Below are 6689 nucleotides of genomic sequence, written 5' to 3' on the forward strand. Positions count from 1 at the left end.
TATTATTTGAAATGTTTTTGTATGTTGTAAAATGAAACCCTTATAAAAAGTATTTTTGAATCATTACTTTTTATACTAATTTTGGCTTCGCCTATAGGTCGTCAAAGAAAAAAAAGGGTGTTATAGTCCCTTTCGTGGCAACGCTCCTTAAGGGGCGTATTTTTGTTTTTTTCACAGTAGCTTTTCTCCTATTTCTAGACCCTGCGGGGCTAATAGCCTAACCCTGTGGGGCAATCACCTAACCCAATATATGACCTAACCTAACCTAATATAACATATCAAAAGCCATTTTAAAAATACGATTAATCGCCCCTTAAGGAGCGTTGCCACGAAAGGGACTATTCCCAAATAGGGTACCCAATCTTGCTTCAATTTTCTTTTCTTTTATTTTTTTCTTTAAAGTTGAATCATATAATTTGACATAAATATTTTAAAATTAGCTGGAAGTCTTTCAAAGCATTAAAACGTGTTTTAATTTGAGGCTTAGTCGCCCTAATTGTATATAATCAGAAACGTTTTGCAAAAGGCCTCGAATCTCTAGAGGGGGAGTGGGGGTTCTTGAATCATCTCTCTGAAAAATGGCCAAAAACCAGGGAGTAAGGGAGGGGACAATGGATCGAATATTCAATTTTTAGGAGTCTCAGACTTTGGGGACTGGCTTAAAGGGAACATGCAAGAATTTAGCAGTTTCTAACCAATCTTGGGGACCAATTATGAATGACGTCACGCAAAATCATGCATAATCTCGCGGCAAACTAGCGCGTCAACAAAAAGATAAACAATAACAAGCAGACAGAATATTTTGATTTTGAAAATTATTTTGTAAATTGAATCATTACATTTTTTATGTCTAATTCTTGTTTAATGTTAATTCATTCCGATTAGTGCGTTGTAGAAAGAAATTATATTAAGATTATTAGTTATTATAAGCAAAGCCTTCCTATAATTAGGTCCCGCACATTTGTACATCCGTAACGGTTAGCTCTTTTAGTTACTTTAGACATGTTAGATGTTTCTTATTGATTAAATGTAAAGGAAAAAGTTTTTTGTCTTTAGCTTAATATTTCTGTAATTAATGATCCGATTAATTTCAAAATTTTAGGGAAAATTCACGAAGTCCTGAGTTGTTCAAGGTTTGTTTATCATTAAAATCTCAAGATGGTGTTATTTTATTTTTCTGTCCTGGATGCTAGGAGCGCAGCTACCAGTTATCCTAAGATATGTTACTTAAACCTTAAGATCTTTAAAATTAAGATGTACTTATGTTCTCAACTATTTTATTTATGTAGTATGAAATTTTGACGCAAGGTATCTCATTTTTATTTCGTTAAATGAAATAACTTGAGTTAAAAGTTCTGTAGGAAGGTAATTGTTTTAGTAAGTTTTGTAATATAATTATTTAAAGGCTTTTTCATGTCTAAGCTTTTTAATAAATACAATAAAAACAATTGGGTAAAAGATGTTGTAAAAGTAAAATGGTTTGTTTCCTTAATTTTCCAAAGTTCAAATAATAACAATTATGGAAATGAATTGTAAACAAGGGTTTTGATCTCTAGAATCAAAGGCTTGTAGTAAAGCATCAGTTTAAGGATGGTGCATTTTGAATTAAAAACAATTCAAAAAGTCAAAAATTTCCACTAAAGGTTGCTATATTGCAAATACTTGTTTTATCTGGAAATATCTGGGTTTTAAACCATAAAGGGTCACAACTATAAAATTGAATTAACTGCCCATTGTCCCCTCCCTTACTCCCTGGCCAAAAACTCTCCCTCGATGATTTCTAACTGCCCTGAAAAAAACAACAATCGATTCTTCCATTTACGAGATCTTAGTGGACATACAAACACACACTATAAAGGGAAAAGCAGGTTGTGGTAAAAATCCGTAAAGGTAGTGTGTTTTAAGTTAAAAACAGTAGAAGAACGATAAAAATTTTGTCTATAGTTTTTTTTCAATAAGAAATACACATATTTATCTAATATTATCGTTCTACAACTATTTTTAAGCCTTAAAACACACACCTTTACGGATTTTACCCGAAACCTATTTTTCCCTTTATTAAAATATAAAGCTTAATTTTTCTTGGTTTCTTGTTAGTTAAAATTTTACAAAAGTAGCATGTTATGATTTTATTACTAATTATAACCATTAGTAAATAATTTTTATTTGGTAAATTACAGAAATTTTCTGCGTATATTTATTTTTTGGGAAAACCAAGGTTTTCCAATTTTTCACGCTTCAATACGTTTTTATTCATATATTGAAGTTTATAATTTTACAAAGGATATATTATTACTTGGATGTTGCACCAGATTTTCTGTACTGTAATAAAGTGATACTCCGAGCTGGCTAGTAATACGATACCCTCATTAACCCCATCAGACCGCATCCCCTCCCCTTACACTGGATGAACGAACCGACCAATAAATGAGGCTTATCAACATAGATTGACGACAAATAATATAATAAGAATAAGATTATCTAAAATTGTTGGGTACCAGTGAAATTTATAGTTCAATGTCCCCTCCCTCCCTGTAAGTTTCAACTTCCCAAAGATGTCATAGGATGTAAGATTCCTGGATACGTTAACAGGGGAAAATTTGTCGTCAATTTAGCTTGCTATTATGGACATAATTATTGGTCAGTTCGTTCATACAGTAGGAGGGATATAGGGTTAAGGGGCTGGATAGGAGGTATCATTATATTAGCCAGCTGCGAATTTCACTTTATCAGAGTACATGAAAATCGCAACATCCAAGTAATAATATATCGATTAACAATATGAATCATAATCAGATAAAAATCTGTTTTCAAAACTTATTTTTACTTGAGTTTACTGGTTTTACACTAAAAAGGCCTCAAAACATTATTAGAACAAAAAAAATAGAAAAATCATGCTTCTTTTAAATCAAATATCTGCTGTGCCCATAGCTTCTAGGGGCTCTTATAATGAGGGACTGAAAAATAGCCCTAAATCATCGTGTAATAAGTCGCTAATAAATGATAACAAAATTATATCTTTCTCTTAGTTATATTTTCAATGTTCACATTCAACAGTAACAATCCAACTCATCAAATACAAAAATTAATAATCCTAAATCACATTTGACAAGTGTGGTTAAAATTTTAGATTGACGTCATAAAATTATATATTTTGTCCAAATTAAAACAATTTTTCTACAATTTCATTGCTTGAATTTATTTAAATTTTACTTTTTTATCAGAAAAGTGTTACAGTCTGCCCCCACAAAGCTTAAAAATTCATCTATTTAGGGAAAACAAAATTTCAATTGGACTGTTTGATAAAAAAAATTTTATTTTTCTGAACAAAATTGAATATATGAATATATAAAAATTGTACTTTTTTTGTTTTACTTAAAAATAAAAATTTAAAAACATACTGTAGTTTTGCTTATTTTTTCAAAGAAAAAAGAATAAAAAAACGAATTACAGCTTTCATTCAGAACTTAGAATAGTAATAATATTTAGACATATTTGGAAAAATTATAATTACAATATTATTCAGAGATTCAGCTTTTAATTATGAAGATGTTCTTGTTTTTGTAGGCACTCCTGGTGGCATCTGTTGTTATATAGTGTTCTATACTTCATCAGCTCCTGATGGTTCCAGTTTTATTGTGTTTATTTCTCTTTATTTCCAGGGATGAATGGATGTTTCATGGTGCCTCAGCAGATTAATGGATTTTTCTGCTTCTATTGGTCGAACTCGCACACGGATCGACGTTGTTGACTCATCATTGGTCAGGTAACATAAGTGATTTCCCTTTAATTTGCATTTAATAATATTTCCAAACGCTATAAAAAAGAATTTTCTAAAGTTCTAAATTGCTATCAAAAGACAAAAACATTTTTAATTTGCTATTCATAATATTCAAATGATTAAAAGGAAAAAAAATTTCTTCTGTAATTTTACTTTTCAACAAAAAATTTTATGTTTACTTTTTACTTTTAATAAAATTTTAACTGAAACTTTCCGAGGAGACTTCAACATAATTGTAAAAATTTCTTTAAATAATAAAATTTTCTATTTCTTAAAAAGGAAATAAAACCACAACTTTTACATTAGAACATTTACAATAAGAGATTAAACATAGAAATCACTTGACTATTCCTTTATCCTGTTTAGTTTGAGTTTCTTGATTTCAGGTTTTTGTTGATACCAGTTTCAACCCAATTTTCTGTAATATATTTAATCATTAGTTTTACCGTTTCCAGTGATCTATATACATCTACTAGAATCTATCATTTTAATCTCTAATTTTTTTATTTTTCTTGATAAATTTATTTTAATTATCTTTTAAACTTTCAATAACTTTGTATAGTCTATCATAAGTATTCCAAGAAAAGTAATATCTTTTTAATAATTTTTATAGATATTTTCTAAAATGAGTTGTAGTAATACCATTTACCTTCAGTTTAACAAACTTATGTCTGTGTTTACCGTGGCACAGGCATTCAAATTCCTACTCAATGAGCCGTTCAGCGCCATTTTGTTTTTATCAGGATCCGTTGACATATCCTTGGACACCCTAAAAGTAACAGAATTTTACTTTAATGAATTTTTTCAACTGTTATTTAATTCTATACATCTTTAAATTAATTATCTTTCTCAAATTTACCTTAGTTTATTATTGGTTTTATTTCTTTTATTTCATAAACATTTTTACCAATAATGCTGTATTGTTTTAAAATTTTCTTTAGGCATTTTCTATCTTAAATTTTATTTATCTTTTAAAATTTTCTTTAACCATTTTATCTTTTTGTTTAAATTATCTTTTTAAATTTTTCTTCAAATATTTCTTTAAATATTATCGTTTTATAAAATTTCATAAGTTGAAACCTTAAATATTTCACAAAATTACCATTTTAAAGTTTCATTAAATTTGAAACCTTAAATATATCTTTAATAGCATATGATAAGTATCTTTTTGAGGTTTAAACCTTAAGATATGGATGATATATGGAGGATTTAAGGTTTAAACCTTAAAATTATCGTAGAAAAAACATTAAACTATGGTATGGCATTAATTATCTGACAATTTATGAGTAAAAGGATTTGACGAGTATTTAATAATCACAGGAAATTTGAGTATTTAATATTATCTTTGAGCATTTAGTTTCCAATATCACTAAAAATGAGAATTTTAAGTATCATAAGCGTAAGAATATATTTGATATAATGTGTGAAATTTATATTTGAAGAAAAAGTTTCTTTTAAGGATGGAACCCTGATTACAACTCTGTGCACGCAATTTCTTCGCTACTTGCTTGTCTGTTACTCCATAATAATGGTTTTACTGGTGACTTCATATGAATCCCATACAAAATTACCCCTTTTAAAATGAATTTACCATTTTTACTTTCATTTTAAAAGTATTATTACCCTTTACCTCATAAGGGTAATCTTTTTAGAATTACTTTTAACATATAATTCATAATTCTAAAAAGCTTTGAATTAATGGTTACCGTAAATTAATTAATTCAAAGAATTTTTGCTATGGTTTAATAATGATATTTCTGAACGTTTAACTATACTTTGTTCAATTGAGGGATATCTTTATTATAGTGTTCTAATAGATTTTACTCAATTCTCTATTCACTAGCCCATAGACTTTTATATTTTTTTCTGTAAGAAGCGTGCCACTGACAAAAACCCGTCTGCTCAAGAAGAAATTAGGTAATAATTTTTACCTCATATCTTTATTCCTGTCTCTTTCTCTATCTCTTGCTTGCTCCATTTTCTTCTGAAATTTCACATATATCATTAACTGTATTATAATTTTAATTTATTTCTTATTTTAAATAAATTAAAACCAAGAATTCTTGTTTACTATAACTGAGATCATTAATTATTTTAACTTGAGATTTGTTTCATATAAGAGTATTTCTAACTAACTAATGTCATACCAGCTGCTTTACTTTAGTTTGATAGTTTTTTGTCCAGTTCTAAAAAGATGTTTTATTTAAAAGAACAGTCTTATGTTTGTTTAAAAAGATGTTTTATTTAAAAGAACCGTCTTATGTTTGTTTTTCTAAAGTTTTTTTCCTTGTTTATTATTTCTATTTAAAACAGATTTTTTATATTTCTTTTGTTATTTTTGATTAATAATTTATTTAATAATTTCTCAACAATATTTATTTCAATTTGATATATTAACAGACCGAGTGTCCCTTTTTTAAAGCATAATTTATAAAAGGACAGTCTCTTTTTTCTTTTGACTTTCTAAATTTATTTTTAACTTTATTTCAACAATTTTTTATAACCTAAGTTATCTTTTATCATATTTCATAAACCACATTATCTTTTACAAGTCTTTCATTTTTATAATTTAATAACCCAAGTTATCTTTTATCATATTTCATAAACCACATTATCTTTTATGAAGAATAATTTACAAGTCTTTCATTTTTATATTTTTTATCTTATAAATTTTTCTTTGTAAGTGTCCCTTTAAAAAGGTAGTTTATAAAAGGACATTCTTTTATTTAATGTTTTCTTAAATAATCATTTTAATATGTCACCCCTGTTACAATGTATAATTCCGGGGGGGGGGTGGTGTGGTTTTGTTTATTTGGTGTTTATAACTCTGACACTTTATCTTTTTTCCCTCCATCTTTAATTTTTTCAGTATGTTGGGGGGGGGGGGGGGTTGTGGTGTTGTGTGTGT

The 6689-nt window shown here is 27.8% G+C and overlaps 1 long non-coding RNA gene across 1 annotated transcript; it reads right to left on the minus strand.

Moving 5' to 3' along the window:
• Positions 1-4076: 4076 nt before the first annotated feature.
• LOC145334351 (uncharacterized) lies at positions 4077-6458 on the minus strand. Its single transcript, XR_013884817.1, has 3 exons — positions 5713-6458; positions 4431-4550; positions 4077-4199 (listed from the first exon to the last, which is right to left on the minus strand). It is a non-coding gene; the product is annotated as an uncharacterized LOC145334351 (long non-coding RNA).
• Positions 6459-6689: the final 231 nt, after the last annotated feature.

Source organism: Acartia tonsa, chromosome 12, assembly GCF_053477335.1.
Source record: "Acartia tonsa isolate MP-2025a chromosome 12, ASM5347733v1, whole genome shotgun sequence".
Lineage (NCBI taxonomy): Eukaryota > Metazoa > Arthropoda > Copepoda > Calanoida > Acartiidae > Acartia > Acartia tonsa.